The following is a 23625-nucleotide window of genomic DNA, read 5'->3' on the forward strand; positions in this document are numbered from 1 at the left end:
ATAGCTCAGTTGGGAGAGTGTTAGACTGAAGATCTAAAGGTCCCGGGTTTCAGCATGTTTGAGTACCTTTTTTCTTCTTTCCTTGAGCAGTTATCAGTTTTTAAGTATTTCAAATGTAAACAACATCATTTCTTAACATAGTTGAGTATTCAGTGGTAACTTCTAAATGATGAGAATGTTTATTTAACAACACGGTGCATAAATACAGCATAAATATTGTTTTCTTGATGTCCATCCTGCTGCTTTATTATGAAGATTTGAAATAAACTAACTGCTTTCTGACCACAATTTGTTAAAACTTTTACTTAAATGTATGATTAAGGGTTTGTAATGGATATATTTACAGTATAAAACACATCTTTTCTCTTCATTTCATGCAATCATGATGACAGAAAAATATTGATACTTAACCTTGTGTAACCATGCAAACATAGCTCAGTTGAGGTCTTAGTGACTTTTGCCATACACATACCTTGCCGAAATAGCTCAGTTGGGAGAGTGTTAGACTGAAGATCTAAAGGTCCCTGGTTCGATCCCGGGTTTCGGCATGTTTGAGTGCCTTTTTCTTTTTTGCTTGAGTAGTGATCAGAATTTAATTATTTCAAATTTAAACAACATCATTTCTTAACATAGTTGAGTATTCAGTAGTAACTTCTAAATGATGAGAATGTTTATTTAACAACACGGTGCATAAATACAGCTTAAATATTGTTTTCATGTTGTCCATCATGCTACTCTATTATGAAAATTTGAAGTAATCTAACAATGCTTCCTGACCACAATTTGTTAAAACTTTTACTTAAATGTATGATTAAGGGTTTGTAATGGATATATTTACAGTATAAAACACATATTTTCTTTTCATTTCATGCAATCATGATGACAGAAAAATATTGATACTAAACCTTGTGTAACCATGCAAACATAGCTCAGTTGAGGTCTTAGTGACTTTTGCCATACACAGACTTTGCCAAAATAGCTCAGTTGGGAGAGCGTTAGACTGAAGATCTAAAGGTCCCGGGTTTCAGCATGTTTGAGTACCTTTTTTCTTCTTTCCTTGAGCAGTTATCAGTTTTTAAGTATTTCAAATGTAAACAACATCATTTCTTAACATAGTTGAGTATTCAGTGGTAACTTCTAAATGATGAGAATGTTTATTTAACAACACGGTGCATAAATACAGCTTAAATATTGTTTTCATGATGTCCATCATGCTACTCTATTATGAAAATTTGAAATAAACTAACTGCTTTCTGACCACAATTTGTTAAAACTTTTACTTAAATGTATGATTAAGGGTTTGTAATGGATATATTTACCGTATAAAACACATCTTTTCTCTTCATTTCATGCAATCATGATGACAGAAAAATATTGATACTTAACCTTGTGTAACCATGCAAACATAGCTCAGTTGAGGTCTTAGTGACTTTTGCCATACACATACCTTGCCGAAATAGCTCAGTTGGGAGAGCGTTAGACTGAAGATCTAAAGGTCCCTGGTTCGATCCTGGGTTTCGGCATGTTTGAGTGCCTTTTTCTTTTTTGCTTGAGTAATGATCAGAATTTAATTATTTCAAATTTAAACAACATCATTTCTTAACATAGTTGAGTATTCAGTAGTAACTTCTAAATGATGAGAATGTTTATTTAACAACACGGTGCATAAATACAGCTTAAATATTGTTTTCATGTTGTCCATCATGATACTCTATTATGAAAATTTGAAGTAAACTAACTGCTTCCTGACCACAATTTGTTAAAACTTTTACATAAATGTATGATTAAGGGCTTGTAATTTATATATTTACAGTATAAAATACATCTTTTCTCTTCATTTCATGCAATCATGATGACAGAAAAATATTGATACTTAACCTTGTGTAACCATGCAAACATAGCTCAGTTGATGTCTTAGTGACTTTTGCCATACATAGACCATGCCGAAATAGCTCAGTTGGGAGAGCGTTAGACTGAAGATCTAAAGGTCCCTGGTTTCGGCATGTTTGAGTGCATATTTCTTTTTTCCATGAGTAGTGATCAGAATTTAATTATTTCAAATTTAAACAACATCATTTCTTAACATAGTTTAGTATTCAGTAGTAACTTCTAAATGATGAGAATGTTTATTTAACAACACGGTGCATAAATACAGCTTCAATATTGTTTTCATGTTTTAAGTCACGCTACTCTAACTATTATGAAAATTTGAAGTAATCTAACAATGCTTCCTGACCACAATTTGTTAAAACTTTTACTTAAATGTATGATTAAGGGTTTGTAATGGATATATTTACAGTATAAAACACCTATTTTCTTTTCATTTCATGCAATCATGCTGACAGAAAAATATTGATACTTAACCTTGAGAAACCATGCAAACATAGCTCAGTTGATGTCTTAGTGACTTTTGCCATACACAGACCTTGCCGAAATAGCTCAGTTGGGAGAGCGTTAGACTGAAGATCTAAAGGTCCCTGGTTTCGGCATGTTTGAGTGCATTTTTCTTTTTTCCTTGAGTAGTGATCAGAATTTAATTATTTCAAATTTAAACAACATCATTTCTTAACATAGTTGAGTATTCAGTAGTAACTTCTAAATGATGAGAATGTTTATTTAACACCACGGTGCATAAATACAGCTTAAATATTGTTTTCATGTTGTAAGTCACGCTACTCTAACTATTATGAAAATTTGAAGTAATCTAACAATGCTTCCTGACCACAATTTGTTAAAACTTTTACTTAAATGTATGATTAAGGGTTTGTAATGGATATATTTACAGTATAAAACACATATTTTCTTTTCATTTCATGCAATCATGATGACAGAAAAATATTGATACTAAACCTTGTGTAACCATGCAAACATAGCTCAGTTGAGGTCTTAGTGACTTTTGCCATACACAGACTTTGCCAAAATAGCTCAGTTGGGAGAGCGTTAGACTGAAGATCTAAAGGTCCCGGGTTTCAGCATGTTTGAGTACCTTTTTTCTTCTTTCCTTGAGCAGTTATCAGTTTTTAAGTATTTCAAATGTAAACAACATCATTTCTTAACATAGTTGAGTATTCAGTGGTAGCTTCTAAATGATGAGAATGTTTATTTAACAACACGGTGCATAAATACAGCTTAAATATTGTTTTCATGATGTCCATCATGCTACTCTATTATGAAAATTTGAAATAAACTAACTGCTTTCTGACCACAATTTGTTAAAACTTTTACTTAAATGTATGATTAAGGGTTTGTAATGGATATATTTACAGTATAAAACACATCTTTTCTCTTCATTTCATGCAATCATGATGACAGAAAAATATTGATACTTAACCTTGTGTAACCATGCAAACATAGCTCAGTTGAGGTCTTAGTGACTTTTGCCATACACATACCTTGCCGAAATAGCTCAGTCGGGAGAGTGTTAGACTGAAGATCTAAAGGTCCCTGGTTCGATCCCGGGTTTCGGCATGTTTGAGTGCCTTTTTCTTTTTTGCTTGAGTAGTGATCAGAATTTAATAATTTCAAATTTAAACAACATCATTTCTTAACATAGTTGAGTATTCAGTAGTAACTTCTAAATGATGAGAATGTTTATTTAACAACACGGTGCATAAATACAGCTTAAATATTGTTTTCATGTTGTCCATCATGCTACTCTATTATGAAAATTTGAAGTAAACTAACTGCTTCCTGACCACAATTTGTTAAAACTTTTACTTAAATGTATGATTAAGGGTTTGTAATGGATATATTTACAGTATAAAACACATATTTTCTTTTCATTTCATGCAATCATGCTGACAGAAAAATATTGATACTTAACCTTGTGAAACCATGCAAACATAGCTCAGTTGATGTCTTAGTGACTTTTGCCATACACAGACCTTGCCGAAATAGCTCAGTTGGGAGAACGTTAGACTGAAGATCTAAAGGTCCCTGGTTTCGGCATGTTTGAGTGCATTTTTCTTTTTTCCTTGAGTAGTGATCAGAAATTAATTATTTCAAATTTAAACAACATCATTTCTTAACATAGTTGAGTATTCAGTAGTAACTTCTAAATGATGAGAATGTTTATTTAACACCACGGTGCATAAATACAGCTTAAATATTGTTTTCATGTTGTAAGTCACGCTACTCTAACTATTATGAAAATTTGAAGTAATCTAACAATGCTTCCTGACCACAATTTGTTAAAACTTTTACTTAAATGTATGATTAAGGGTTTGTAATGGATATATTTACAGTATAAAACACATATTTTCTTTTCATTTCATGCAATCATGATGACAGAAAAATATTGATACTAAACCTTGTGTAACCATGCAAACATAGCTCAGTTGAGGTCTTAGTGACTTTTGCCATACACAGACTTTGCCAAAATAGCTCAGTTGGGAGAGCGTTAGACTGAAGATCTAAAGGTCCCGGGTTTCAGCATGTTTGAGTACCTTTTTTCTTCTTTCCTTGAGCAGTTATCAGTTTTTAAGTATTTCAAATGTAAACAACATCATTTCTTAACATAGTTGAGTATTCAGTGGTAACTTCTAAATGATGAGAATGTTTATTTAACAACACGGTGCATAAATACAGCTTAAATATTGTTTTCATGATGTCCATCATGCTACTCTATTATGAAAATTTGAAATAAACTAACTGCTTTCTGACCACAATTTGTTAAAACTTTTACTTAAATGTATGATTAAGGGTTTGTAATGGATATATTTACAGTATAAAACACATCTTTTCTCTTCATTTCATGCAATCATGATGACAGAAAAATATTGATACTTAACCTTGTGTAACCATGCAAACATAGCTCAGTTGAGGTCTTAGTGACTTTTGCCATACACATACCTTGCCGAAATAACTCAGTTGGGAGAGTGTTAGACTGAAGATTTAAAGGTCCCTGGTTTGATCCCGGGTTCCGGCATGTTTGAGTGCCTTTTTCTTTTTTGCTTGAGTAGTGATCAGAATTTAATTATTTCAAATTTAAACAACATCATTTCTTAACATAGTTGAGTATTCAGTAGTAACTTCTAAATGATGAGAATGTTTATTTAACAACACGGTGCATAAATACAGCTTAAATATTGTTTTCATGTTGTCCATCATGCTACTCTATTATGAAAATTTGAAGTAATCTAACAATGCTTCCTGACCACAATTTGTTAAAACTTTTACTTAAATGTATGATTAAGGGTTTGTAATGGATATATTTACAGTATAAAACACATATTTTCTTTTCATTTCATGCAATCATGATGACAGAAAAATATTGATACTAAACCTTGTGTAACCATGCAAACATAGCTCAGTTGAGGTCTTAGTGACTTTTGCCATACACAGACTTTGCCAAAATAGCTCAGTTGGGAGAGCGTTAGACTGAAGATCTAAAGGTCCCGGGTTTCAGCATGTTTGAGTACCTTTTTTCTTCTTTCCTTGAGCAGTTATCAGTTTTTAAGTATTTCAAATGTAAACAACATCATTTCTTAACATAGTTGAGTATTCAGTGGTAACTTCTAAATGATGAGAATGTTTATTTAACAACACGGTGCATAAATACAGCTTAAATATTGTTTTCATGATGTCCATCATGCTACTCTATTATGAAAATTTGAAATAAACTAACTGCTTTCTGACCACAATTTGTTAAAACTTTTACTTAAATGTATGATTAAGGGTTTGTAATGGATATATTTACAGTATAAAACACATCTTTTCTCTTCATTTCATGCAATCATGATGACAGAAAAATATTGATACTTAACCTTGTGTAACCATGCAAACATAGCTCAGTTGAGGTCTTAGTGACTTTTGCCATACACATACCTTGCCGAAATAGCTCAGTTGGGAGAGTGTTAGACTGAAGATCTAAAGGTCCCTGGTTCGATCCCGGGTTTCGGCATGTTTGAGTGCCTTTTTCTTTTTTGCTTGAGTAGTGATCAGAATTTAATTATTTCAAATTTAAACAACATCATTTCTTAACATAGTTGAGTATTCAGTAGTAACTTCTAAATGATGAGAATGTTTATTTAACAACACGGTGCATAAATACAGCTTAAATATTGTTTTCATGTTGTCCATCATGCTACTCTATTATGAAAATTTGAAGTAAACTAACTGCTTCCTGACCACAATTTGTTAAAACTTTTACATAAATGTATGATTAAGGGCTTGTAATTTATATATTTACAGTATAAAATACATCTTTTCTCTTCATTTCATGCAATCATGATGACAGAAAAATATTGATACTTAACCTTGTGTAACCATGCAAACATAGCTCAGTTGATGTCTTAGTGACTTTTGCCATACACAGACCATGCCGAAATAGCTCAGTTGGGAGAGCGTTAGACTGAAGATCTAAAGGTCCCTGGTTTCGGCATGTTTGAGTGCATATTTCTTTTTTCCATGAGTAGTGATCAGAATTTAATTATTTCAAATTTAAACAACATCATTTCTTAACATAGTTGAGTATTCAGTAGTAACTTCTAAATGATGAGAATGTTTATTTAACAACACGGTGCATAAATACAGCTTAAATATTGTTTTCATGTTTTAAGTCACGCTACTCTAACTATTATGAAAATTTGAAGTAATCTAACAATGCTTCCTGACCACAATTTGTTAAAACTTTTACTTAAATGTATGATTAAGGGTTTGTAATGGATATATTTACAGTATAAAACACCTATTTTCTTTTCATTTCATGCAATCATGCTGACTGAAAAATATTGATACTTAACCTTGTGAAACCATGCAAACATAGCTCAGTTGATGTCTTAGTGACTTTTGCCATACACAGACCTTGCCGAAATAGCTCAGTTGGGAGAGCGTTAGACTGAAGATCTAAAGGTCCCTGGTTTCGGCATGTTTGAGTGCATTTTTCTTTTTTCCTTGAGTAGTGATCAGAATTTAATTATTTCAAATTTAAACAACATCATTTCTTAACATAGTTGAGTATTCAGTAGTAACTTCTAAATGATGAGAATGTTTATTTAACACCACGGTGCATAAATACAGCTTAAATATTGTTTTCATGTTGTAAGTCACGCTACTCTAACTATTATGAAAATTTGAAGTAATCTAACAATGCTTCCTGACCACAATTTGTTAAAAATTTTACTTAAATGTATGATTAAGGGTTTGTAATGGATATATTTACCGTATAAAACACATCTTTTCTCTTCATTTCATGCAATCATGATGACAGAAAAATATTGATACTTAACCTTGTGTAACCATGCAAACATAGCTCAGTTGAGGTCTTAGTGACTTTTGCCATACACATACCTTGCCGAAATAGCTCAGTTGGGAGAGCGTTAGACTGAAGATCTAAAGGTCCCTGGTTCGATCCTGGGTTTCGGCATGTTTGAGTGCCTTTTTCTTTTTTGCTTGAGTAATGATCAGAATTTAATTATTTCAAATTTAAACAACATCATTTCTTAACATAGTTGAGTATTCAGTAGTAACTTCTAAATGATGAGAATGTTTATTTAACAACACGGTGCATAAATACAGCTTAAATATTGTTTTCATGTTGTCCATCATGATACTCTATTATGAAAATTTGAAGTAAACTAACTGCTTCCTGACCACAATTTGTTAAAACTTTTACATAAATGTATGATTAAGGGCTTGTAATTTATATATTTACAGTATAAAATACATCTTTTCTCTTCATTTCATGCAATCATGATGACAGAAAAATATTGATACTTAACCTTGTGTAACCATGCAAACATAGCTCAGTTGATGTCTTAGTGACTTTTGCCATACATAGACCATGCCGAAATAGCTCAGTTGGGAGAGCGTTAGACTGAAGATCTAAAGGTCCCTGGTTTCGGCATGTTTGAGTGCATATTTCTTTTTTCCATGAGTAGTGATCAGAATTTAATTATTTCAAATTTAAACAACATCATTTCTTAACATAGTTTAGTATTCAGTAGTAACTTCTAAATGATGAGAATGTTTATTTAACAACACGGTGCATAAATACAGCTTCAATATTGTTTTCATGTTTTAAGTCACGCTACTCTAACTATTATGAAAATTTGAAGTAATCTAACAATGCTTCCTGACCACAATTTGTTAAAACTTTTACTTAAATGTATGATTAAGGGTTTGTAATGGATATATTTACAGTATAAAACACCTATTTTCTTTTCATTTCATGCAATCATGCTGACAGAAAAATATTGATACTTAACCTTGAGAAACCATGCAAACATAGCTCAGTTGATGTCTTAGTGACTTTTGCCATACACAGACCTTGCCGAAATAGCTCAGTTGGGAGAGCGTTAGACTGAAGATCTAAAGGTCCCTGGTTTCGGCATGTTTGAGTGCATTTTTCTTTTTTCCTTGAGTAGTGATCAGAATTTAATTATTTCAAATTTAAACAACATCATTTCTTAACATAGTTGAGTATTCAGTAGTAACTTCTAAATGATGAGAATGTTTATTTAACACCACGGTGCATAAATACAGCTTAAATATTGTTTTCATGTTGTAAGTCACGCTACTCTAACTATTATGAAAATTTGAAGTAATCTAACAATGCTTCCTGACCACAATTTGTTAAAACTTTTACTTAAATGTATGATTAAGGGTTTGTAATGGATATATTTACAGTATAAAACACATATTTTCTTTTCATTTCATGCAATCATGATGACAGAAAAATATTGATACTAAACCTTGTGTAACCATGCAAACATAGCTCAGTTGAGGTCTTAGTGACTTTTGCCATACACAGACTTTGCCAAAATAGCTCAGTTGGGAGAGCGTTAGACTGAAGATCTAAAGGTCCCGGGTTTCAGCATGTTTGAGTACCTTTTTTCTTCTTTCCTTGAGCAGTTATCAGTTTTTAAGTATTTCAAATGTAAACAACATCATTTCTTAACATAGTTGAGTATTCAGTGGTAGCTTCTAAATGATGAGAATGTTTATTTAACAACACGGTGCATAAATACAGCTTAAATATTGTTTTCATGATGTCCATCATGCTACTCTATTATGAAAATTTGAAATAAACTAACTGCTTTCTGACCACAATTTGTTAAAACTTTTACTTAAATGTATGATTAAGGGTTTGTAATGGATATATTTACAGTATAAAACACATCTTTTCTCTTCATTTCATGCAATCATGATGACAGAAAAATATTGATACTTAACCTTGTGTAACCATGCAAACATAGCTCAGTTGAGGTCTTAGTGACTTTTGCCATACACATACCTTGCCGAAATAGCTCAGTCGGGAGAGTGTTAGACTGAAGATCTAAAGGTCCCTGGTTCGATCCCGGGTTTCGGCATGTTTGAGTGCCTTTTTCTTTTTTGCTTGAGTAGTGATCAGAATTTAATTATTTCAAATTTAAACAACATCATTTCTTAACATAGTTGAGTATTCAGTAGTAACTTCTAAATGATGAGAATGTTTATTTAACAACACGGTGCATAAATACAGCTTAAATATTGTTTTCATGTTGTCCATCATGCTACTCTATTATGAAAATTTGAAGTAAACTAACTGCTTCCTGACCACAATTTGTTAAAACTTTTACTTAAATGTATGATTAAGGGTTTGTAATGGATATATTTACAGTATAAAACACATATTTTCTTTTCATTTCATGCAATCATGCTGACAGAAAAATATTGATACTTAACCTTGTGAAACCATGCAAACATAGCTCAGTTGATGTCTTAGTGACTTTTGCCATACACAGACCTTGCCGAAATAGCTCAGTTGGGAGAACGTTAGACTGAAGATCTAAAGGTCCCTGGTTTCGGTATGTTTGAGTGCATTTTTCTTTTTTCCTTGAGTAGTGATCAGAAATTAATTATTTCAAATTTAAACAACATCATTTCTTAACATAGTTGAGTATTCAGTAGTAACTTCTAAATGATGAGAATGTTTATTTAACACCACGGTGCATAAATACAGCTTAAATATTGTTTTCATGTTGTAAGTCACGCTACTCTAACTATTATGAAAATTTGAAGTAATCTAACAATGCTTCCTGACCACAATTTGTTAAAACTTTTACTTAAATGTATGATTAAGGGTTTGTAATGGATATATTTACAGTATAAAACACATATTTTCTTTTCATTTCATGCAATCATGATGACAGAAAAATATTGATACTAAACCTTGTGTAACCATGCAAACATAGCTCAGTTGAGGTCTTAGTGACTTTTGCCATACACAGACTTTGCCAAAATAGCTCAGTTGGGAGAGCGTTAGACTGAAGATCTAAAGGTCCCGGGTTTCAGCATGTTTGAGTACCTTTTTTCTTCTTTCCTTGAGCAGTTATCAGTTTTTAAGTATTTCAAATGTAAACAACATCATTTCTTAACATAGTTGAGTATTCAGTGGTAACTTCTAAATGATGAGAATGTTTATTTAACAACACGGTGCATAAATACAGCTTAAATATTGTTTTCATGATGTCCATCATGCTACTCTATTATGAAAATTTGAAATAAACTAACTGCTTTCTGACCACAATTTGTTAAAACTTTTACTTAAATGTATGATTAAGGGTTTGTAATGGATATATTTACAGTATAAAACACATCTTTTCTCTTCATTTCATGCAATCATGATGACAGAAAAATATTGATACTTAACCTTGTGTAACCATGCAAACATAGCTCAGTTGAGGTCTTAGTGACTTTTGCCATACACATACCTTGCCGAAATAACTCAGTTGGGAGAGTGTTAGACTGAAGATTTAAAGGTCCCTGGTTTGATCCCGGGTTCCGGCATGTTTGAGTGCCTTTTTCTTTTTTGCTTGAGTAGTGATCAGAATTTAATTATTTCAAATTTAAACAACATCATTTCTTAACATAGTTGAGTATTCAGTAGTAACTTCTAAATGATGAGAATGTTTATTTAACAACACGGTGCATAAATACAGCTTAAATATTGTTTTCATGTTGTCCATCATGCTACTCTATTATGAAAATTTGAAGTAAACTAACTGCTTCCTGACCACAATTTGTTAAAACTTTTACATAAATGTATGATTAAGGGCTTGTAATTTATATATTTACAGTATAAAATACATCTTTTCTCTTCATTTCATGCAATCATGATGACAGAAAAATATTGATACTTAACCTTGTGTAACCATGCAAACATAGCTCAGTTGATGTCTTAGTGACTTTTGCCATACACAGACCATGCCGAAATAGCTCAGTTGGGAGAGCGTTAGACTGAAGATCTAAAGGTCCCTGGTTTCGGCATGTTTGAGTGCATATTTCTTTTTTCCATGAGTAGTGATCAGAATTTAATTATTTCAAATTTAAACAACATCATTTCTTAACATAGTTGAGTATTCAGTAGTAACTTCTAAATGATGAGAATGTTTATTTAACAACACGGTGCATAAATACAGCTTAAATATTGTTTTCATGTTTTAAGTCACGCTACTCTAACTATTATGAAAATTTGAAGTAATCTAACAATGCTTCCTGACCACAATTTGTTAAAACTTTTACTTAAATGTATGATTAAGGGTTTGTAATGGATATATTTACAGTATAAAACACCTATTTTCTTTTCATTTCATGCAATCATGCTGACTGAAAAATATTGATACTTAACCTTGTGAAACCATGCAAACATAGCTCAGTTGATGTCTTAGTGACTTTTGCCATACACAGACCTTGCCGAAATAGCTCAGTTGGGAGAGCGTTAGACTGAAGATCTAAAGGTCCCTGGTTTCGGCATGTTTGAGTGCATTTTTCTTTTTTCCTTGAGTAGTGATCAGAATTTAATTATTTCAAATTTAAACAACATCATTTCTTAACATAGTTGAGTATTCAGTAGTAACTTCTAAATGATGAGAATGTTTATTTAACACCACGGTGCATAAATACAGCTTAAATATTGTTTTCATGTTGTAAGTCACGCTACTCTAACTATTATGAAAATTTGAAGTAATCTAACAATGCTTCCTGACCACAATTTGTTAAAACTTTTACTTAAATGTATGATTAAGGGTTTGTAATGGATATATTTACCGTATAAAACACATCTTTTCTCTTCATTTCATGCAATCATGATGACAGAAAAATATTGATACTTAACCTTGTGTAACCATGCAAACATAGCTCAGTTGAGGTCTTAGTGACTTTTGCCATATACATACCTTGCCGAAATAGCTCAGTTGGGAGAGCGTTAGACTGAAGATTTAAAGGTCCCTGGTTCGATCCCGGGTTTCGGCATGTTTGAGTTCATTTTTCTTTTTTCCTTGGGTAGTGATCAGAATTTAATTATTTCAAATTTAAACAACATCATTTCTTAACATAGTTGAGTATTCAGTAGTAACTTCTAAATGATGAAAATGTTTATTTAACAACACGGTGTATAAATACAGCTTAAATATTGTTTTCATGTTGTCCGTCATGCTACTCTATTATGAAAATTTGAAGTAAACTAACTGCTTCCTGACCACAATTTGTTAAAACTTTTACTTAAATGTATGATTAAGGGCTTGTAATTTATATATTTACAGTATAAAATACATCTTTTCTCTTCATTTCATGCAATCATGATGACAGAAAAATATTGATACTTAACCTTGTGTAACCATGCAAACATAGCTCAGTTGATGTCTTAGTGACTTTTGCCATACACAGACCATGCCGAAATAGCTCCGTTGGGAGAGCGTTAGACTGAAGATCTAAAGGTCCCTGGTTTCGGCATGTTTGAGTGCATATTTCTTTTTTCCATGAGTAGTGATCAGAATTTAATTATTTCAAATTTAATCAACATCATTTCTTAACATAGCTGAGTATTCAGTAGTAACTTCTAAATGATGAGAATGTTTATTTAACAACACGGTGCATAAATACAGCTTAAATATTGTTTTCATGTTTTAAGTCACGCTACTCTAACTATTATGAAAATTTGAAGTAATCTAACAATGCTTCCTGACCACAATTTGTTAAAACTTTTACTTAAATGTATGATTAAGGGTTTTTAATGGATATATTTACAGTATAAAACACATATTTTCTTTTCATTTCATGCTATCATGCTGACAGAAAAATATTGATACTTAACCTTGTGTAACCATGCAAACATAGCTCAGTTGATGTCTTAGTGACTTTTGCCATACACAGACCTTGCCGAAATAGCTCAGTTGGGAGAGCGTTAGACTGAAGATCTAAAGGTCCCGGGTTTCAGCATGTTTGAGTACCTTTTTTCTTCTTTCCTTGAGCAGTTATCAGTTTTTAAGTATTTCAAATGTAAACAACATCATTTCTTAACATAGTTGAGTATTCAGTGGTAACTTCTAAATGATGAGAATGTTTATTTAACAACACGGTGCATAAATACAGCTTAAATATTGTTTTCTTGATGTCCATCCTGCTGCTCTATTATGAAAATTTGAAATAAACTAACTGCTTTCTGACCACAATTTGTTAAAACTTTTACTTAAATGTATGATTAAGGGTTTGTAATGGATATATTTACAGTATAAAACACATCTTTTCTCTTCATTTCATGCAATCATGATGACAGAAAAATATTGATACTTAACCTTGTGTAACCATGCAAACATAGCTCAGTTGAGGTCTTAGTGACTTTTGCCATACAAATACCTTGCCGAAATAGCTCAGTCGGGAGAGTGTTAGACTGAAAATCTAAAGGTCCCTGGTTCGATCCTGGGTTTCGGCATGTTTGAGTGCCTTTTTCTTTTTTGCTTGAGTAATGATCAGAATTTAATTATTTCAAATTTAAACAACATCATTTCTTAACATAGTTGAGTATTCAGTAGTAACTTCTAAATGATGAGAATGTTTATTTAACAACACGGTGCATAAATACAGCTTAAATATTGTTTTCATGTTGTCCATCATGATACTCTATTATGAAAATTTGAAGTAAACTAACTGCTTCCTGACCACAATTTGTTAAAACTTTTACATAAATGTATGATTAAGGGCTTGTAATTTATATATTTACAGTATAAAATACATCTTTTCTCTTCATTTCATGCAATCATGATGACAGAAAAATATTGATACTTAACCTTGTGTAACCATGCAAACATAGCTCAGTTGATGTCTTAGTGACTTTTGCCATACATAGACCATGCCGAAATAGCTCAGTTGGGAGAGCGTTAGACTGAAGATCTAAAGGTCCCTGGTTTCGGCATGTTTGAGTGCATATTTCTTTTTTCCATGAGTAGTGATCAGAATTTAATTATTTCAAATTTAAACAACATCATTTCTTAACATAGTTTAGTATTCAGTAGTAACTTCTAAATGATGAGAATGTTTATTTAACAACACGGTGCATAAATACAGCTTCAATATTGTTTTCATGTTTTAAGTCACGCTACTCTAACTATTATGAAAATTTGAAGTAATCTAACAATGCTTCCTGACCACAATTTGTTAAAACTTTTACTTAAATGTATGATTAAGGGTTTGTAATGGATATATTTACAGTATAAAACACCTATTTTCTTTTCATTTCATGCAATCATGCTGACAGAAAAATATTGATACTTAACCTTGAGAAACCATGCAAACATAGCTCAGTTGATGTCTTAGTGACTTTTGCCATACACAGACCTTGCCGAAATAGCTCAGTTGGGAGAGCGTTAGACTGAAGATCTAAAGGTCCCTGGTTTCGGCATGTTTGAGTGCATTTTTCTTTTTTCCTTGAGTAGTGATCAGAATTTAATTATTTCAAATTTAAACAACATCATTTCTTAACATAGTTGAGTATTCAGTAGTAACTTCTAAATGATGAGAATGTTTATTTAACACCACGGTGCATAAATACAGCTTAAATATTGTTTTCATGTTGTAAGTCACGCTACTCTAACTATTATGAAAATTTGAAGTAATCTAACAATGCTTCCTGACCACAATTTGTTAAAACTTTTACTTAAATGTATGATTAAGGGTTTGTAATGGATATATTTACAGTATAAAACACATATTTTCTTTTCATTTCATGCAATCATGATGACAGAAAAATATTGATACTAAACCTTGTGTAACCATGCAAACATAGCTCAGTTGAGGTCGTAGTGACTTTTGCCATACACAGACTTTGCCAAAATAGCTCAGTTGGGAGAGCGTTAGACTGAAGATCTAAAGGTCCCGGGTTTCAGCATGTTTGAGTACCTTTTTTCTTCTTTCCTTGAGCAGTTATCAGTTTTTAAGTATTTCAAATGTAAACAACATCATTTCTTAACATAGTTGAGTATTCAGTGGTAGCTTCTAAATGATGAGAATGTTTATTTAACAACACGGTGCATAAATACAGCTTAAATATTGTTTTCATGATGTCCATCATGCTACTCTATTATGAAAATTTGAAATAAACTAACTGCTTTCTGACCACAATTTGTTAAAAATTTTACTTAAATTTATGATTAAGGGTTTGTAATGGATATATTTACAGTATAAAACACATCTTTTCTCTTCATTTCATGCAATCATGATGACAGAAAAATATTGATACTTAACCTTGTGTAACCATGCAAACATAGCTCAGTTGAGGTCTTAGTGACTTTTGCCATACACATACCTTGCCGAAATAGCTCAGTTGGGAGAACGTTAGACTGAAGATCTAAAGGTCCCTGGTTCGATCCCGGGTTTCGGCATGTTTCAGTACCTTTTTTCTTCTTTCCTTGAGCAGTTATCAGTTTTTAAGTATTTCAAATGTAAACAACATCATTTCTTAACATAGTTGAGTATTCAGTGGTAACTTCTAAATGATGACAATGTTTATTTAACAACACGGTGCATAAATACAGCTTAAATATTGTTTTCATGATGTCCATCATGCTGCTCTATTATGAAAATTTGAAATAAACTAACTGCTTTCTGACCACAATTTGTTAAAACTTTTACTTAAATGTATGATTAAGGGTTTGTAATGGATATATTTACAGTATAAAACACATCTTTTCTCTTCATTTCATGCAATCATGATGACAGAAAAATATTGATACTTAACCTTGTGTAACCATGCAAACATAGCTCAGTTGAGGTCTTAGTGACTTTTGCCATACACATACCTTGCCGAAATAGCTCAGTCGGGAGAGTGTTAGACTGAAGATCTAAAGGTCCCTGGTTCGATCCCGGGTTTCGGCATGTTTGAGTGCCTTTTTCTTTTTTGCTTGAGTAGTGATCAGAATTTAATTATTTCAAATTTAAACAACATCATTTCTTAACATAGTTGAGTATTCAGTAGTAACTTCTAAATGATGAGAATGTTTATTTAACAACACGGTGCATAAATACAGCTTAAATATTGTTTTCATGTTGTCCATCATGCTACTCTATTATGAAAATTTGAAGTAAACTAACTGCTTCCTGACCACAATTTGTTAAAACTTTTACTTAAATGTATGATTAAGGGCTTGTAATTTATATATTTACAGTATAAAATACATCTTTTCTCTTCATTTCATGCAATCATGATGACAGAAAAATATTGATACTTAACCTTGTGTAACCATGCAAACATAGCTCAGTTGATGTCTTAGTGACTTTTGCCATACACAGACCATGCCGAAATAGCTCAGTTGGGAGAGCGTTAGACTGAAGATCTAAAGGTCCCTGGTTTCGGCATGTTTGAGTGCATATTTCTGTTTTCCATGAGTAGTGATCAGAATTTAATTATTTCAAATTTAAACAACATCATTTCTTAACATAGTTGAGTATTCAGTAGTAACTTCTAAATGATGAGAATGTTTATTTAACAACACGGTGCATAAATACAGCTTAAATATTGTTTTCATGTTTTAAGTCACGCTACTCTAACTATTATGAAAATTTGAAGTAATCTAACAATGCTTCCTGACCACAATTTGTTAAAACTTTTACTTAAATGTATGATTAAGGGTTTGTAATGGATATATTTACAGTATAAAACACCTATTTTCTTTTCATTTCATGCAATCATGCTGACTGAAAAATATTGATACTTAACCTTGTGTAACCATGCAAACATAGCTCAGTTGATGTCTTAGTGACTTTTGCCATACACAGACCTTGCCGAAATAGCTCAGTTGGGAGAGCGTTGGACTGAAGATCTAAAGGTCCCTGGTTTCGGCATGTTTGAGTGCATTTTTCTTTTTTCCTTGAGTAGTGATCAGAATTTAATTATTTCAAATTTAAACAACATCATTTCTTAACATAGTTGAGTATTCAGTAGTAACTTCTAAATGATGAGAATGTTTATTTAACAACACGGTGCATAAATACAGCTTAAATAATGTTTTCATGTTTTAAGTCACGCTACTCTAACTATTATGAAAATTTGAAGTAATCTAACAATGCTTCCTGACCACAATTTGTTAAAACTTTTACTTAAATGTATGATTACGGGTTTGTAATGGATATTTTTACAGTATAAAACACCTATTTTCTTTTCATTTCATGCAATCATGATGACAGAAAAATATTGATACTAAACCTTGTGTAACCATGCAAACATAGCTCAGTTGAGGTCTTAGTGACTTTTGCCATACACAGACTTTGCCAAAATAGCTCAGTTGGGAGAGCGTTAGACTGAAGATCTAAAGGTCCCGGGTTTCAGCATGTTTGAGTACCTTTTTTCTTCTTTCCTTGAGCAGTTATCAGTTTTTAAGTATTTCAAATGTAAACAACATCATTTCTTAACATAGTTGAGTATTCAGTGGTAACTTCTAAATGATGAGAATGTTTATTTAACAACACGGTGCATAAATACAGCTTAAATATTGTTTTCATGATGTCCATCATGCTACTCTATTATGAAAATTTGAAATAAACTAACTGCTTTCTGACCACAATTTGTTAAAACTTTTACTTAAATGTATGATTAAGGGTTTGTAATGGATATATTTACAGTATAAAACACATCTTTTCTCTTCATTTCATGCAATCATGATGACAGAAAAATATTGATACTTAACCTTGTGTAACCATGCAAACATAGCTCAGTTGAGGTCTTAGTGACTTTTGCCACACACATACCTTGCCGAAATAGCTCAGTTGGGAGAGTGTTAGACTGAAGATCTAAAGGTCCCTGGTTCGATCCCGGGTTTCGGCATGTTTGAGTGCCTTTTTCTTTTTTGCTTGAGTAGTGATCAGAATTTAATTATTTCAAATTTAAACAACATCATTTCTTAACATAGTTGAGTATTCAGTAGTAACTTCTAAATGATGAGAATGTTTATTTAACAACACAGTGCATAAATACAGCTTAAATATTGTTTTCATGTTGTCCATCATGCTACTCTATTATGAAAATTTGAAGTAAACTAACTGCTTCCTGACCACAATTTGTTAAAACTTTTACTTAAATGTATGATTAAGGGCTTGTAATTTATATATTTACAGTATAAAATACATCTTTTCTCTTCATTTCATGCAATCATGATGACAGAAAAATATTGATACTTAACCTTGTGTAACCATGCAAACATAGCTCAGTTGATGTCTTAGTGACTTTTGCCATACACAGACCATGCCGAAATAGCTCAGTTGGGAGAGCGTTAGACTGAAGATCTAAAGGTCCCTGGTTTCGGCATGTTTGAGTGCATATTTCTTTTTTCCATGAGTAGTGATCAGAATTTAATTATTTCAAATTTAAACAACATCATTTCTTAACATAGTTGAGTATTCAGTAGTAACTTCTAAATGATGAGAATGTTTATTTAACAACACGGTGCATAAATACAGCTTAAATATTGTTTTCATGTTTTAAGTCACGCTACTCTAACTATTATGAAAATTTGAAGTAATCTAACAATGCTTCCTGACCACAATTTGTTAAAACTTTTACTTAAATGTATGATTAAGGGTTTGTAATGGATATATTTACAGTATAAAACACCTATTTTCTTTTCATTTCATGCAATCATGCTGACTGAAAAATATTGATACTTAACCTTGTGTAACCATGCAAACATAGCTCAGTTGATGTCTTAGTGACTTTTGCCATACACAGACCTTGCCGAAATAGCACAGTTGGGAGAGCGTTGGACTGAAGATCTAAAGGTCCCTGGTTTCGGCATGTTTGAGTGCATTTTTCTTTTTTCCTTGAGTAGTGATCAGAATTTAATTATTTCAAATTTAAACAACATCATTTCTTAACATAGTTGAGTATTCAGTAGTAACTTCTAAATGATGAGAATGTTTATTTAACAACACGGTGCATAAATACAGCTTAAATATTGTTTTCATGTTTTAAGTCACGCTACTCTAACTATTATGAAAATTTGAAGTAATCTAACAATGCTTCCTGACCACAATTTGTTAAAACTTTTACTTAAATGTATGATTACGGGTTTGTAATGGATATATTTACAGTATAAAACACATATTTTCTTTTCATTTCATGCAATCATGATGACAGAAAAATATTGATACTAAACCTTGTGTAACCATGCAAACATAGCTCAGTTGAGGTCTTAGTGACTTTTGCCATACACAGACCTTGCCGAAATAGCTCAGTTGGGAGAGCGTTAGACTGAAGATCTAAAGGTCCCGGGTTTCAGCATGTTTGAGTACCTTTTTTCTTCTTTCCTTGAGCAGTTATCAGTTTTTAAGTATTTCAAATGTAAACAACATCATTTCTTAACATAGTTGAGTATTCAGTGGTAACTTCTAAATGATGAGAATGTTTATTTAACAACACGGTGCATAAATACAGCTTAAATATTGTTTTCTTGATGTCCATCCTGCTGCTCTATTATGAAAATTTGAAATAAACTAACTGCTTTCTGACCACAATTTGTTAAAACTTTTACTTAAATGTATGATTAAGGGTTTGTAATGGATATATTTACAGTATAAAACACATCTTTTCTCTTCATTTCATGCAATCATGATGACAGAAAAATATTGATACTTAACCTTGTGTAACCATGCAAACATAGCTCAGTTGAGGTCTTAGTGACTTTTGCCATACAAATACCTTGCCGAAATAGCTCAGTCGGGAGAGTGTTAGACTGAAAATCTAAAGGTCCCTGGTTCGATCCTGGGTTTCGGCATGTTTGAGTGCCTTTTTCTTTTTTGCTTGAGTAATGATCAGAATTTAATTATTTCAAATTTAAACAACATCATTTCTTAACATAGTTGAGTATTCAGTAGTAACTTCTAAATGATGAGAATGTTTATTTAACAACACGGTGCATAAATACAGCTTAAATATTGTTTTCATGTTGTCCATCATGATACTCTATTATGAAAATTTGAAGTAAACTAACTGCTTCCTGACCACAATTTGTTAAAACTTTTACATAAATGTATGATTAAGGGCTTGTAATTTATATATTTACAGTATAAAATACATCTTTTCTCTTCATTTCATGCAATCATGATGACAGAAAAATATTGATACTTAACCTTGTGTAACCATGCAAACATAGCTCAGTTGATGTCTTAGTGACTTTTGCCATACATAGACCATGCCGAAATAGCTCAGTTGGGAGAGCGTTAGACTGAAGATCTAAAGGTCCCTGGTTTCGGCATGTTTGAGTGCATATTTCTTTTTTCCATGAGTAGTGATCAGAATTTAATTATTTCAAATTTAAACAACATCATTTCTTAACATAGTTTAGTATTCAGTAGTAACTTCTAAATGATGAGAATGTTTATTTAACAACACGGTGCATAAATACAGCTTCAATATTGTTTTCATGTTTTAAGTCACGCTACTCTAACTATTATGAAAATTTGAAGTAATCTAACAATGCTTCCTGACCACAATTTGTTAAAACTTTTACTTAAATGTATGATTAAGGGTTTGTAATGGATATATTTACAGTATAAAACACCTATTTTCTTTTCATTTCATGCAATCATGCTGACAGAAAAATATTGATACTTAACCTTGAGAAACCATGCAAACATAGCTCAGTTGATGTCTTAGTGACTTTTGCCATACACAGACCTTGCCGAAATAGCTCAGTTGGGAGAGCGTTAGACTGAAGATCTAAAGGTCCCTGGTTTCGGCATGTTTGAGTGCATTTTTCTTTTTTCCTTGAGTAGTGATCAGAATTTAATTATTTCAAATTTAAACAACATCATTTCTTAACATAGTTGAGTATTCAGTAGTAACTTCTAAATGATGAGAATGTTTATTTAACACCACGGTGCATAAATACAGCTTAAATATTGTTTTCATGTTGTAAGTCACGCTACTCTAACTATTATGAAAATTTGAAGTAATCTAACAATGCTTCCTGACCACAATTTGTTAAAACTTTTACTTAAATGTATGATTAAGGGTTTGTAATGGATATATTTACAGTATAAAACACATATTTTCTTTTCATTTCATGCAATCATGATGACAGAAAAATATTGATACTAAACCTTGTGTAACCATGCAAACATAGCTCAGTTGAGGTCGTAGTGACTTTTGCCATACACAGACTTTGCCAAAATAGCTCAGTTGGGAGAGCGTTAGACTGAAGATCTAAAGGTCCCGGGTTTCAGCATGTTTGAGTACCTTTTTTCTTCTTTCCTTGAGCAGTTATCAGTTTTTAAGTATTTCAAATGTAAACAACATCATTTCTTAACATAGTTGAGTATTCAGTGGTAGCTTCTAAATGATGAGAATGTTTATTTAACAACACGGTGCATAAATACAGCTTAAATATTGTTTTCATGATGTCCATCATGCTACTCTATTATGAAAATTTGAAATAAACAAACTGCTTTCTGACCACAATTTGTTAAAAATTTTACTTAAATTTATGATTAAGGGTTTGTAATGGATATATTTACAGTATAAAACACATCTTTTCTCTTCATTTCATGCAATCATGATGACAGAAAAATATTGATACTTAACCTTGTGTAACCATGCAAACATAGCTCAGTTGAGGTCTTAGTGACTTTTGCCATACACATACCTTGCCGAAATAGCTCAGTTGGGAGAACGTTAGACTGAAGATCTAAAGGTCCCTGGTTCGATCCCGGGTTTCGGCATGTTTCAGTACCTTTTTTCTTCTTTCCTTGAGCAGTTATCAGTTTTTAAGTATTTCAAATGTAAACAACATCATTTCTTAACATAGTTGAGTATTCAGTGGTAACTTCTAAATGATGAGAATGTTTATTTAACAACACGGTGCATAAATACAGCTTAAATATTGTTTTCATGATGTCCATCATGCTGCTCTATTATGAAAATTTGAAATAAACTAACTGCTTTCTGACCACAATTTGTTAAAACTTTTACTTAAATGTATGATTAAGGGTTTGTAATGGATATATTTACAGTATAAAACACATCTTTTCTCTTCATTTCATGCAATCATGATGACAGAAAAATATTGATACTTAACCTTGTGTAACCATGCAAACATAGCTCAGTTGAGGTCTTAGTGACTTTTGCCATACACATACCTTGCCGAAATAGCTCAGTCGGGAGAGTGTTAGACTGAAGATCTAAAGGTCCCTGGTTCGATCCCGGGTTTCGGCATGTTTGAGTGCCTTTTTCTTTTTTGCTTGAGTAGTGATCAGAATTTAATTATTTCAAATTTAAACAACATCATTTCTTAACTTAGTTGAGTATTCAGTAGTAACTTCTAAATGATGAGAATGTTTATTTAACAACACGGTGCATAAATACAGCTTAAATATTGTTTTCATGTTGTCCATCATGCTACTCTATTATGAAAATTTGAAGTAAACTAACTGCTTCCTGACCACAATTTGTTAAAACTTTTACTTAAATGTATGATTAAGGGCTTGTAATTTATATATTTACAGTATAAAATACATCTTTTCTCTTCATTTCATGCAATCATGATGACAGAAAAATATTGATACTTAACCTTGTGTAACCATGCAAACATAGCTCAGTTGATGTCTTAGTGACTTTTGCCATACACAGACCATGCCGAAATAGCTCAGTTGGGAGAGCGTTAGACTGAAGATCTAAAGGTCCCTGGTTTCGGCATGTTTGAGTGCATATTTCTGTTTTCCATGAGTAGTGATCAGAATTTAATTATTTCAAATTTAAACAACATCATTTCTTAACATAGTTGAGTATTCAGTAGTAACTTCTAAATGATGAGAATGTTTATTTAACAACACGGTGCATAAATACAGCTTAAATATTGTTTTCATGTTTTAAGTCACGCTACTCTAACTATTATGAAAATTTGAAGTAATCTAACAATGCTTCCTGACCACAATTTGTTAAAACTTTTACTTAAATGTATGATTAAGGGTTTGTAATGGATATATTTACAGTATAAAACACCTATTTTCTTTTCATTTCATGCAATCATGCTGACTGAAAAATATTGATACTTAACCTTGTGTAACCACGCAAACATAGCTCAGTTGATGTCTTAGTGACTTTTGCCATACACAGACCTTGCCGAAATAGCTCAGTTGGGAGAGCGTTGGACTGAAGATCTAAAGGTCCCTGGTTTCGGCATGTTTGAGTGCATTTTTCTTTTTTCCTTGAGTAGTGATCAGAATTTAATTATTTCAAATTTAAACAACATCATTTCTTAACATAGTTGAGTATTCAGTAGTAACTTCTAAATGATGAGAATGTTTATTTAACAACACGGTGCATAAATACAGCTTAAATAATGTTTTCATGTTTTAAGTCACGCTACTCTAACTATTATG

At 31.9% G+C, this 23625-nt stretch overlaps 14 non-coding genes across 14 annotated transcripts; all 14 read left to right on the top strand.

Moving 5' to 3' along the window:
* The first annotated feature begins 475 nt into the window (after positions 1 to 475).
* On the top strand, positions 476 to 548 carry TRNAF-GAA (transfer RNA phenylalanine (anticodon GAA)). The gene has a single exon. It is a non-coding gene; the product is annotated as a tRNA-Phe (tRNA).
* Positions 549 to 1450: 902 nt separating this feature from the next.
* Positions 1451 to 1523, top strand: TRNAF-GAA (transfer RNA phenylalanine (anticodon GAA)). Its single transcript has one exon. It is a non-coding gene; the product is annotated as a tRNA-Phe (tRNA).
* Positions 1524 to 3395: 1872 nt separating this feature from the next.
* Positions 3396 to 3468, top strand: TRNAF-GAA (transfer RNA phenylalanine (anticodon GAA)). The gene has a single exon. It is a non-coding gene; the product is annotated as a tRNA-Phe (tRNA).
* A 2361-nt stretch (positions 3469 to 5829) lies between these two features.
* TRNAF-GAA (transfer RNA phenylalanine (anticodon GAA)) lies at positions 5830 to 5902 on the top strand. Its single transcript has one exon. It is a non-coding gene; the product is annotated as a tRNA-Phe (tRNA).
* A 1391-nt stretch (positions 5903 to 7293) lies between these two features.
* Positions 7294 to 7366, top strand: TRNAF-GAA (transfer RNA phenylalanine (anticodon GAA)). Its single transcript has one exon. It is a non-coding gene; the product is annotated as a tRNA-Phe (tRNA).
* A 1872-nt stretch (positions 7367 to 9238) lies between these two features.
* Positions 9239 to 9311, top strand: TRNAF-GAA (transfer RNA phenylalanine (anticodon GAA)). Its single transcript has one exon. It is a non-coding gene; the product is annotated as a tRNA-Phe (tRNA).
* A 2850-nt stretch (positions 9312 to 12161) lies between these two features.
* On the top strand, positions 12162 to 12234 carry TRNAF-GAA (transfer RNA phenylalanine (anticodon GAA)). The gene has a single exon. It is a non-coding gene; the product is annotated as a tRNA-Phe (tRNA).
* Positions 12235 to 13620: 1386 nt separating this feature from the next.
* On the top strand, positions 13621 to 13693 carry TRNAF-GAA (transfer RNA phenylalanine (anticodon GAA)). The gene has a single exon. It is a non-coding gene; the product is annotated as a tRNA-Phe (tRNA).
* A 1872-nt stretch (positions 13694 to 15565) lies between these two features.
* On the top strand, positions 15566 to 15638 carry TRNAF-GAA (transfer RNA phenylalanine (anticodon GAA)). The gene has a single exon. It is a non-coding gene; the product is annotated as a tRNA-Phe (tRNA).
* Positions 15639 to 16058: 420 nt separating this feature from the next.
* On the top strand, positions 16059 to 16131 carry TRNAF-GAA (transfer RNA phenylalanine (anticodon GAA)). Its single transcript has one exon. It is a non-coding gene; the product is annotated as a tRNA-Phe (tRNA).
* A 1872-nt stretch (positions 16132 to 18003) lies between these two features.
* Positions 18004 to 18076, top strand: TRNAF-GAA (transfer RNA phenylalanine (anticodon GAA)). The gene has a single exon. It is a non-coding gene; the product is annotated as a tRNA-Phe (tRNA).
* Positions 18077 to 19948: 1872 nt separating this feature from the next.
* TRNAF-GAA (transfer RNA phenylalanine (anticodon GAA)) lies at positions 19949 to 20021 on the top strand. The gene has a single exon. It is a non-coding gene; the product is annotated as a tRNA-Phe (tRNA).
* A 1872-nt stretch (positions 20022 to 21893) lies between these two features.
* Positions 21894 to 21966, top strand: TRNAF-GAA (transfer RNA phenylalanine (anticodon GAA)). The gene has a single exon. It is a non-coding gene; the product is annotated as a tRNA-Phe (tRNA).
* Positions 21967 to 22386: 420 nt separating this feature from the next.
* Positions 22387 to 22459, top strand: TRNAF-GAA (transfer RNA phenylalanine (anticodon GAA)). Its single transcript has one exon. It is a non-coding gene; the product is annotated as a tRNA-Phe (tRNA).
* The last annotated feature ends 1166 nt before the right edge of the window (positions 22460 to 23625 follow it).

The sequence above is a fragment of the Taudactylus pleione genome, unplaced genomic scaffold (assembly GCF_031769625.1).
Source record: "Taudactylus pleione unplaced genomic scaffold, aTauple2 ptg000593l, whole genome shotgun sequence".
NCBI classification, from domain to species: Eukaryota; Metazoa; Chordata; class Amphibia; order Anura; family Myobatrachidae; genus Taudactylus; species Taudactylus pleione.